The following is a 12215-nucleotide window of genomic DNA, read 5'->3' as shown; positions in this document are numbered from 1 at the left end:
AAATTCGTTACTTACTTGATTTTCATTTGCAGATGTAATTTTGCTAAAAAGAAGCCATTGTTATAAAGACAGATTCTTAGTCATTAGTTCCAAGTACTATGAACATAAGGTAGCTACCATATTCAAGTATAAAACATTTCTAAATGGACCAAATTTGTAGATAAGCCTTTCTCTAATTTGTGACTCAGTTGTTCCAAGCAGGTATGATGTGTGATCAAATGTCTCTGGACACCCGTTGCTGTTCATTTCAAAGATTTCAGGCATACAGTTTATTGCATGTAACTCTTTTGCTACTGTTTGAGTGTCCTATTTTTGAGAAACTCTTTTCAGTATGTTTTGATTTGATAAAGGAATTTGTTTACATCCTTTATGAAGGATGATAAGTAATTACTACTAGATTGTTCAATGAGTTGGTCTAACACACCACCAACTCTCTAGTTCATGCGAAAGATACTTGTTCGATATCAGGCTGGGTTTTGAATTGTCAGTCCAGTAGATGCATCCGATTTTATTTGAACGATGATACAATGACGACTGCTTTTTAAATAGGTGCATCGTCATACTAAATGGGAAAGATATATTTCTGATGTGTTGTTACAGTGTAAGATTCATGATATTGTTTAAAATGTTTTTATATATGTCTACATTCATTTAGCATTTGACCAAAACTGTTATGAGCCTCAGCCAGGAAAAATAGCCACCCCCTCCCCCATCCCCCGTACCACACCACCACCACCACCGAGTTTTGCAGTTGTCACAACATACTCAGGTAAATATCATTCACAATACATCCCTTAAGTCTCAATATGTTCTTCTGATCTGCCTATCATATACTGTGGCTCACCACTATACACCACCGTCTCAGGAGGAATGGTCAGTGTTAAGGAATATGACAGGAATAATCATTCTAAGAAAAAATGTGTACATTAAGAGCTAAGAGTAATTCATCTTCAATACCATGGAACAAATATCTTTTACAGGAAGCACTTTGCTTTCAATATTGTGAGAGAATGGACCAAAACAAGATAAAATGCCTATTGAACGTGGGCTCTGAAGTGGGTGCCTTAAAAGCTATGAGCACGTGTTCTTCATTACTGTGAAAAACATCTCTTGTACTGAACAAGTGCTCATAGCTGTTAAGGCACTCATTTTAGAGCCCATGTTCAGTAAATTTTTTTTCTTATTTTGGTTCATACTGTCTCATCCTAGAATATGGAAAGCAAAGACCTTGCAGTAGAAGAGATTTGTTTCACAATGTAAAAGATGGAGAAGTGCTCATAGCTCTTAAGGTACGTGTTTTAGAGCCTATGTTTACTAGACTTCTATGCTTCGAACGATTGTTCCTGTCATTTGCCTGGGTATTGACTATTCTTCCAGGGACACACAGTACACAGTCTTCCTCTTGTGCACAACAGAAAGAATTAGCAATCCTGACGTTATCAGAAAATGGAGAAAGCGATGTTGAGCATATTCAGAAAACTTTTTAAAAAATGTTATGCAAAATCTTTTAATTGTCTCGATCGCAAACAACGTACTACATTATATTTTATAACTATTTTCAGTAGGTCACCTGAACATCCTCAAATCTGAAAGAACAACCAGAAACTAACTTAATAGTCTTCAGGAATGTACACATTTCAAGGTAAAATAACATACAAAAAGTAATGACATACCAGTCATGGTAAAAACAATGAGTCAACATAAATACAGTGAGGTTAGGCTGCATCATCTGCATATCTTAGTACTAAATAAGGAAGAAAAAGCAGCTATTAGATGAATGTGAACCATAACCGAGGAGTCAAGCAGTATATTGCTCCCTCCTATGTATATCTCGCAAAGAGACCATGAGGATAAAATCAGAGAGATTAGAGCCCACACAGAGGCATACCGACAATCCTTCTTTCCACAAACAATATGAGACTGGAATAGAAGGGAGAACCGATAGAGGTACTCAAGGTACCCTCCGCCACACACCGTCAGGTGGCTTGCGGAGTATGGATGTAGATGTAGATTTAGATCAGTTTTACAGCATTACAAAAATAGTGATGTAATAAACATGAAGGGTATACCATTGTCATACAAGAAACAGTTCAATAAAATGCTGGCAATACCAATGAGATAAAAAGAGAATTGATTGTAAACCTGTAGGGATAAAAGAAACTAACAATTTCGTTACAAATAATGAAATAAATCATCATAAAAGTTTCACTAAGCAGAGCACATGAATGGTAGTCATAAAGAAAGATACATACCATGCTGTAAGGAGATTACTCGTGTGCTTGCTTCATGGCAGTTGGAGAACCATGTAAATTGAATCCTGTAAACTCTTTATAGATTCTGTAGTCAGTGGAAACTTTTTGTGGTGTTTGTCTGATATTAAATCTGATTTGTGGTATTTTGACTGTGACCTGAAGTGTATTTTTCTGCCTGATGGTTCATCATAAATAGAGAGAGATGTTTACTTTCTCCAACAATTACAACTTCAAAAAGATAATCATGTGACACTATAACACATCAATGAGATGTCCAAATGATTTACTTCTGGTGCTGTAAAGATCAGAGAATCAAACCACCTACGTACATAGCCTCAGATGAAGTTTTTGGAAGAAGGGGGGGAGGGGGGGGAGATTAGTGGCAGTAAAATAAGCTTAGGCCGTGGCCTAAATTCCAAAAGCCACGTCGCACCAAAGAAGTAAAAATCTACAATAAATCATCCATTGTGTTAGTTAATGTGAACTCAGTGCCATGCTGCCAAGTTGTTGTTTCTGCTTTATGCACAACATTTTTATAACTGACACAGTCATCATCTTTAGCTGGTGCAAGTTTTGCTGTTAAGTGTACTTTTTTTTCTCCCCATTTTGTCGTAAGGCAATGGAAAATGCAGGATAGAATGTAACAATATTATGGATAGGAAAGTTGTCACTCACTACATAACGGAGATTCTGAGTCACAGATAGGCACTACAAAGAAACTGTCACAAATAGAGCTTTTGGCTAGTAAGGTCTTTGTCAAATACACACACACACACACACACACACACACACACACACACACACACACACACTCAAATGCAATTCACACACATGACTGCAGTCTCAGGCAACTGAAGCCACACTGTGAGCAGCAGCACCAGTGCATGATGGGAGTGGCAACTGGGTGGGGGTCAAGAGGAGACTGGGGCAGGGAGGAGGAGGGATAATGGGGTAGGGATGGTGGACAGTGAAGTGCTGCTGGGGAGAGCACAGGGATGAGGTGGAGAGAAAGTAGGGCAGCTATGTGCAGTCGGGAGATTATATGGAGGTCAGAGGAGAGGTGGGGAGGGGGGGGGGGGGGTAACAGAAAAGGAGAGAAGTAAAAAGACTGAGTGTGATGATGGAATGAGGGCTGTGTACTGCTGGATTGGGAACAGGGAAGGGGCTAGATGGGGGAGGATAGTGACCAATGAAGGTTGAGGCCAGGAGGGTTACAGGAACATAGGATATATTGCAGGGAAAGTTCCCTCCTGCACAACTCAGAAACGCTGGTGGTTGTGGGAAGGAACCATATGGCACAGACTGTGAAGCAGTGATCGAAATGAAGGATATAATGTTTGGCAGCTTGTTCAGCAACAGGATGGTACACTTGTTTCTCGGTCACAGTTTGTCGGTGGCCATTCATGCGGACAGACAGCTTGTTGGTTGTCATGCTCACATAGAATGCAGCACAGTGGTTGCAGCTTAGCTTGTGGATCACCTGACTGGTTTCACAGGTAGCCTTGCCTTTGATGGATTAGATGATGTTTGTGACGGGACTGGAGTAGGTGGTGGTGGGGGATGTATGGGAAGGTGTTGCATCTAAGTCTGTTACAGGGATATGAGCAATGAGGCAAGGAGTTGGGAGCAGGGGTTATGTAGAGATGGACAAGTGTATTGTATAGGTTCAGTGGATGACAGAATACCACTGTCACAGGGGTGGGAAGGATAGTGGGCAGGACATTTCTCATTTCAGGGCATGATGACAGGTAGTCAAAACACTGACGGAGAATGTAAGTCAGTTGCTCCAGTCCTGGGTGGTACTGAGTTACAAGGGCAATTCTCCTCTGTGGCCAGACGATGGGACTTTAGGAGGTGGTGGGAGATGGGAAAGATAGGGCACGGGAGATCTGTTTTTGTACATGGTTGAGAGGATAATTATGGTCTGTGAAGACTTCAGTGAAACTCACAGAATATTTTGAGAGGGCTGCTCGTCACTGCAGATGCAACGACCACGAGTGGCTAGGATGTATGGAAAGCTTGGTATGGAGTGGGTGGCAGCTGTCGAAGTAGAAGTATTGCTGTTGGTTAGTGGGTTTGATATGGACGGAGGTACTGATGTAGCCATCTTTGAAGTGGAGGACAACATCTAGGAAAGTGGCATTTTGGTTTGAGTATGACCAGATGAAGCAAATGGGGGAAAAGTTGTTGAGCTTATGGAAGAATGTGGATATGGTGTCCTCACCCTCAATCCAGATCACCAAGATTTCATCAGTGTATTTGAACCAGGTGAAGGGTTTAGTATTCTGGGTTGAACAGATTGGCATAGGATGGTGCTATGTGGACGCCCATAGCTGTACCCCGGATTTGTTTGTAGGTATTGCCTTCAAAGGAGAAGTAATTGTGGGTGAGGATATAGTTGGTCATGGTGACTAGGAAGGAAGTTGTTGGTTTGGAATCCATCGAGTGTCAGGAAAGGTAGTGTTCAGTAGTGGTAATGCCATGGATATTAGGGATGTTAATGTAAAGGGGTGTGGCATCAATAGTGATGAGCAAGGTACCGGGGCTTCTGAGTTGTGCAGGTGGGAACTTTCCCTGCAATGTATCCTATGTTCCTGTAACCCTCCTGGCCTCAACCTTCATTAGTAACTGTTCTCACCCATCCAGCCCCTTCCCTGTTCCCATTCCAGCAGTACACAGTCCTCATTCCACCATCACACCCAGTCTTTTTACTTATCTCCTTTTCTACAATCCCCCCCACACACACACACCTCTCCACTGCCCTCCATCTAACATCCCAACTGCACATAGCTGCCCTACTTTCTCTCCACCTCGTCCCTGCGCTCTCCTCAGCAGCACTTCAGTGTCTGCCACCCCTACCCTATTATCCTTTCCCCTCCCTGCCCCAGTCTCCTCTTTACCCCCACCCATTCGCCACTCCCATCATGCACTGGTCTTGTTGCCGCACCATGGCTTCAGTTGCCTGAGACTGCAGTCGTGTGCGTGAACTGCATATTTGTGTGTGTGTGTGTGTGTGTGTGTGTGTGTGTGTGTGTGTGTATGGTGTGTTTCTGTGTCTGTCTGTATGTTTTTGACGAATGCCTTACTGGCCGATATTTCTGACGATCGTTTTGTTGTGCCTATGTGCAACTCAGCATCTCCGCTAGATGGTGAGTAGCAACTTTCCTTTTCATAATACATATTGTAAACTGATATTAGACAGTTCAAAATGAGGATAGTGTTGTATTTAATAATTAAGCAAACTAAGTGAAATTAAGTAGGTAAATTTATTGAAGGTATTTTTATTCTGTCTTTGCAACTACAAGAAAATGCCTGTTTTTGTTTCCAAATGCTTTTAGTTTTATTGAAATAAAACATCATCAGTAGTCTGTAATGAATGATATTTATATAATTGGTTTTCTTTCGATGTACTAAAACAGTCACAGAAGACGTTGATTTTATATACGGTATTTCATGCTCACATCAGGAAACGCCGTCTGCTTGCATGCTTTTTTTTATACCTTTTTTTAGCACTGTTGATCCAGATCTAATCCCATGTTACTTCAAGCAAGAACCAAGCATGAAATACCTTAGGTAAAATTGTCATCATTTGTAACAAAGTCTTTCCATCTAGAAAGAAATCCAATTTGTAAATGTCTCTCATTGCAAATCGTAATTTTTTATTTCAATAAAACAAAACATGTTTGATGACAAAAACATGCATTTTCATGTAGTTGCAAAGACAGAATTAAAATACCATCAATAAGTATTATGAATCCACTATGGGCAATATTGCCACAAAAATTGAGAAAGTAGGTAGTTATTCTCATAATCGGAAGTTTATCAGTTACGGTTACAGTAATACATAGTATCAGAAAAATAGATGCAAGCAGAGTTCACAATCTGCAGCATTGTTACCAGAGCTGATTTGGATACTCTGGGTCTTGACTGCAATTTTTTGGACCTGCATTATTGGGTGGAGAATTACGGGACTCCCCTTACAGGTCAGGGGCATGCTACACAAAGGAAGCAGTTAATCAGGTAGCAGAGTAGTTGTGGGGTGTGCATGGTGGACTCACCAGTCTACACACAGATAGCAAAATCGGACTGCTTTCAGAATAAAGACACTTCGAATGTCAAAATTTTATCAGTAAGGTGTTGAAGTATTTGCATCATAGTTCCTAAATTTACTACACTTTAGGAAGTTTATAACGCTGAAATTATTCTCAGGACCGAGATATAGCTGAAACCTGAGGTAGAATACCCTGAAATATTTATGAAGTCATGGAACATAGATAGGAAAGACACATAAACTCCATAGAAAGGGGGGGGGGGGGGGGATTGCCTATCACAGACTGGGATGTCTATGGATTAATTGCAGGGGAGTATGGACAGGCAGTCTTGTGGAGGCCTTTTAAACATGTTTTCTGAAAACTGACTTGAGCTTCTAGTTCAACAGCCCAGATGAAATAGAAATATTTTAGACCTTGTATTTACAAACAGATGTGATCTTATAGACGTTCTCAGTATAGAGATAGGGAGCAGTGATCATGATGTCATCATAGCGACGGTGTTTACTGAAGTTAATAAATCAACCAAGAAGGCTAGGACATTACTTTTGCTAGCAAGAACAGACAAGTAGTCGTTAGCATCCCACTTAGACAGTGAATGTACATCATTTAGTCCGATAGATGTAGAGGAATTATTGACAGAGTTTAAATGGATTGTAAATTGTAAGCTGGAGAAGTATGTGTTGAGTAAGGGGATTAAGGATGGAGAAGACTGACAGTGGTTTAATAACAAAATTCAGAAAATTCTGAGAAACCAAAGACTGTAGCACTCTTGGTTCAAAAGAGAACATGCAGGTGATGACAGGGAAATGTTAGTAGAAATTTGTGTGTCTGATAAAAGATCAATGTGAGAAGTATACAACAACTACCATTATTATACTATAGTGAAAGATCTTACCAAGAACTCAACATAAACCTGCTCCTATGTAAAATCGCTAAGTGGGTCAAAGGATTCCATCCACTTACTCATTGACTAGTCTGATGAGGCAGTAGGAGATAGCAAAAGGAAAGCTGAACTTTTAAATTTCACATCTAAGAAATCATTCACACAGGATTATTGTACAGATATACTGTCATTTGACCATTGCACAGGCTGCAGTGTGGAGGACAAAGTAATGGGCATCCCTGATGTAGAGAAGCAACTGAAAGATCTGAAAATAAATACTCACCAGGTCAAGATGGTATCAGAGTTTGGTTTTACAAAGATACTCTGCAGGATTGGCCCCTTACTTAACTTGCAGATATCGCGAATCTGTTACCCAGCTCAAATACTCAAGTGACTGGAAAACAGTGCAGGTGACTCCTGTATATAAGAAGGGTAAAAGAACAGACCCGCAAAATTACAGACAAATATCCTTAACATTGGTTAGCTGCAGAATTCTTGAACATATTCTTACAAGGAAAACTCACCATCGCTCCGCCATCAGATTTAGTGGTAAGATGGCTCAGTAGATACCCGGTCAAAAACTGAACACAAATTGAGCATGAAGACATGGAAGAAGGTGTACTGAACTGTGAAAAAAAGCAAAATAAAAGCATTGAATGGTCAAAGGATAAGAAGTGCAATATAGAGCAGCCTGAAATAGCAACAGTGTCTTGGTTAAGTGGTCACGGCATTGGACTGCCATGCTGTTGAGTCATGTTTATTTATTTTTATTTTTTCACAAGATTGTGAGTTGTCCGTCTGGCCATTGAAATGTCTGTTCTTTTTCTGTAGTACTGACAGTTGTCATATTATTCACTGGTTATAGAACATAAGTCAAGTGGTAAGATTACATTACCATCGCAAGTAAATGTGATGGATAGTGACAGCAGGCAAGATACCACATATATGAATAAGATGTCCAAAAGAACAGACACCATTGGTGATCTTGCAGCTCTCGAAGAATGAAATTACAGTGAAATCCAGACCTTAGTAGCTGCTTACAGGCGTTGATAAATCTCAATGGGGACAGTTGAAAATGTGTGCCCTGGCTGGGACCATATTCATACAGATGAGGCTTACTGGCGTGAGGAGTTTTGAGCATGGCTCACCCACAGGGCAGTCTAGCACCGTGACCACTTCACCACTGTACCGTTGCTCTTTTAGGCTACTCTTTATTGCACTTCTTGTCCTTTGATATTCACTATTTCTTTCTTTTTTTTCCACAGTTCAGTATTCCTTCTTCCTATCTTCATGCTTAATCTGTGTTCAGGTTTTGACAGGCTGTCTACTAGGCCCTCTTACCACTAAATCTGATGGGATGATGATGATAATTAGTGTTTTAGGGCGCACAACAACGAGGTTATCGGCGCCCGCTAAATCTGATGGGGGTGCGATAGGGAGTTTCCTTTGTCAGTTCGAATATAATAAATTACCGCGAAACGAAAAAGCTTCTGTCCACAAATCAGCATGGTTTTATAAAGCATCACTCATGAGAAACTCATCTTGCCCTTTTCTCACGTGATAACCTGCAAACTACAGATGAAGGGTGGCAGCCAATTCCAAATGTGTAGATTCCTAAAAAGTATTTGACGTGTTGCCCCAAAGTAGACTGTTAACAAAAGTATGAGCATATGGAATAGATTGCCAGATATGTGAGTTGCTGAAAGCCTTCTTAAGTAATAGAACGTAGTAAATTGTCCGCGATGGTAAGTGTTCATCAGAGAGAGTGTCATTGGGAGTGCCTCAGGGAAGTGTGACAGGACTGCTCCTTTTCTTTACATACATATACAATTTGGCAGACAGGATGAGTAGCAGTCTGCAGCTGTTTGATGATGATGCTGTGGTATATGGAAAGTTGTCATTGTTGAGTGACTGTAGTAGGATACAGGATAAGTCGGATGAATGGCAGCTTGCTCTAAATTAGAAAAATGTAAGTTAATGCAGATGAGTATAAAAAAAACAACAATCCCATAATGTTGAAATACAGCATTGGTTCTATGCTTCCTGATACAGCCACGTTAATTAAGTATCTAATGTAATTTGATAGATAAAAAATATCTGCTCACCAAGTGGTGGCAGGAGGAGAAAACACACACACACACACACACACACACACACACACACACACACACACAATGCCCATTCATCTTAACTTACATATATGTAAGTTAAGATGAATGGTCATAGGTCATAGGCAGAGGATGTATGCCAGCAACACACAATATCCTGTTGCAGAGCATGCTCTACAACATGACAGTCATGACGTCGGTGTGTATGTTACCACACGTTCCATCTAGATTCTTCCCCTAGACAGCAGTTTCACAGAACTCTGCTGGTGGGAACTAGTGCTCCAACATATCCTTGGTTCTCGCCACCCACCTGGCCTCAATTAACTTTAATTTCTTCCATCTCAGCATTCCTTCACAGTAACTACTTCGTTTTTGCTTTCTACGTCTTTCATTTTCTGTCATGTCTGTTTTGCACTTAGCTTTTCATTCTTATTAACTCATGCATGATGCTTTAGCAATAATCTCTGTCTTGTATATTACCATTTCTTCCACCTTTAAGGTTTTCAAATCTTGTCTGGTGCAGTCCCCAACAATCAGTCTTTTCTTCTCATCTTGTCCGGTAAGTCTCCACTGTCCCAGAGTTCTGGCTGACTTTTCTGAAATCTATCCCTTTTCCCTTAATCTCTCTTTTCCTTCACCCCTCTGCCGTTCCATTCACTCTTCTCCCGGAAGAGGGAGTCACTGGTTCCAAAAGCTTGCATACACAAAACCTATTTTTATATGTGTGTTCCTCTGCCACTGCTTGGTGAGTAGATTTTTTTTTTTTATCCATCCAATTACTGATTGTCAAAAACTGATTATTTTGAGTAAATATCTTGGCATAACTTTGCAAAGTGATAGAAAATGGAACAAACATGTACAGATTGTAGTAGAGAAGGCAGATGGTCGATTTTTGTTTATTGGGAGAATTTTGGGAAAGTGTAGCTAATGTATAAAGGAGACCACATATAGAACACTTATATGACCCATTCTCGAGTATTCCTGGTGAGTGGGACACCCACCAGATCAGATTAATTTAAGACATCGAAGCAGTTCAGAGACAAACTGCTAGATTAGTTACCGGTAGGTTTGATCAACGAGCAAGCATTATGGAGAATTAGGACTTGCATGGAGGCCTGTAGGCAGTCCTTTTTCTGTTGCTGTACATGCGAGTGGAACAGCAAAGGAAATGACTAGTAGTGATACAAGATACCACCTGCCACGCACTGTATGATGTTTTGTGCAGTGTTTATGTATATGTAGAAATTAAAATTGGGTGTCTATTCTTAGAATCAATTTAAATTAACATTTATTTCACACATTTGAAAATTATTTTTCAGAATAGAAATAGCACTTTATTAGAAATCCCTTTAGTTTTATTTTAAATATTGGATATGTTCCAATTTTTGTTTCCTCTGGTAATTTATTGTGTAGTATGACACCAATTATGCTCTTCTGATAAGATGTTGTTCTGGAATATGCTTAGTGTATATTTGATTTCCCTCTGGCACAATAGTTTCGTACATTTTCAGAATAGTTTGCCCATTTTCAAGAGGTAGTCTCTGGTGAACAAGATAGTTTCATAAATTAATAAGCATGGAACACTCAGAACATCCAGCTCAATAAAGCAAAATTTACAGGACTCCACGTTTTTTTTTTTTTTTTTTTTTTTTTTTAAGGCCACAAATTTTTCTTAGAGCCCGATTTTGAATTCTAAAGACAATTATATGATGAGCTGTTTGTCCCCAGAAAATGATCCAATATTTGAGCAGTGAGTGAAACTATGCTAGTATGTCTGCAGTGCTAATGTTTTGCTTGTTGTAGACTTTCCTGTTCTTAGCGCGTACCAAGTGGATGAGACTTTCTTAGACAAGTTCTTTATATGTGTGTACCATTTTAAGTCTTACTGAACTCACAGACCAAAAAAATTTCTCACACTTGTATTTTATGTTGGATCATTATGGAATCTTGCTTGAATAGACATTTGACTAGATAGTGGAAATAAAGTTGACGTACACAGCTTTTTCAGTATTTACAATGAATGTGTTTTTGGTGAATCACTCTGAAAGTTGTGCCATAGAACTATCTGGTGTTGATCGCAAGGTTTCTGGGCTGGACCCATTGAGCAGTATGATGGTGTTATTGGCAAATAGGATAGTTCTTTGAAGAATTATGTAGTCAACAAAATTTTTCACATAGATGAAGAAGAATGGCAGTCCTGTGCTTAAGCCCTGAGGTACACCATATTTTATTGTTTATTCGCTGGAAAGGGAAAGTGTTGTTTCTAATTTATTTCAAAGTGTTGAGCTCATGCTGAAGTGTTACCTACTGCCTGCAATTTGTTGGGTATGAGTTCAACCAGCTATGTGCTGCACCTGTTACTCCATTTCTTTCTAATTTTTCAAGCAGAATTTTATGGCTGAGGACATTGATGGCTTGTGAAAGGTCTAGAATCTAAGAATTCAAATATTTCTGTCTGTGTAGATTTAAGACTTTCTAGAAGTCACTGCATTGACTCCAACCAGACTGTGAACTATTGTTGGTCTCATGCCACTATTTATAGCCAATTGTGAGTCCAACTTTTGATGCGCACTACACTCTTAGATGAGTGTAGTGGGCATTCAAATCAAACTCACAGTCTAGGTGGAATCCAGGCAGAAAATACACATAACAGCACAACTCACAGTACCTGAAGATGATGAGTGATTCAGTTATCAGTATATTTTGCATAAAATGGAAACAACATCTCAGCTAAACACTCAGAAATACATCACTGAAATAGTTCTCATTTTTGTCAAACAGTGTTGTCTTTTATTGTATACGCCTTAAATACTTATCCGGAACATATTTCTGAATTTGTTTATGATGATTGAACTTATAGATGCAAAGGCTTGAACTTATAGCTGCAAAGGTTTGAACTTATAGCTGTTAACTTGATATC

The 12215-nt window shown here is 39.6% G+C and overlaps 1 protein-coding gene across 3 annotated transcripts in view; it reads left to right on the top strand.

The window, feature by feature from the left end:
- Positions 1–12215, top strand: part of LOC124776505 — a 138183-nt gene that overhangs the window by 77853 nt on the left and 48115 nt on the right. The window lies entirely within an intron of this gene.

The sequence above is a fragment of the Schistocerca piceifrons genome, chromosome 2 (genome assembly GCF_021461385.2).
Source record: "Schistocerca piceifrons isolate TAMUIC-IGC-003096 chromosome 2, iqSchPice1.1, whole genome shotgun sequence".
In the NCBI taxonomy this organism is placed as follows: domain Eukaryota; kingdom Metazoa; phylum Arthropoda; class Insecta; order Orthoptera; family Acrididae; genus Schistocerca; species Schistocerca piceifrons.
The sequence above is the reverse complement of the archived record's forward strand: the minus strand, read 5'-3'. Positions and strand labels throughout refer to the sequence as shown.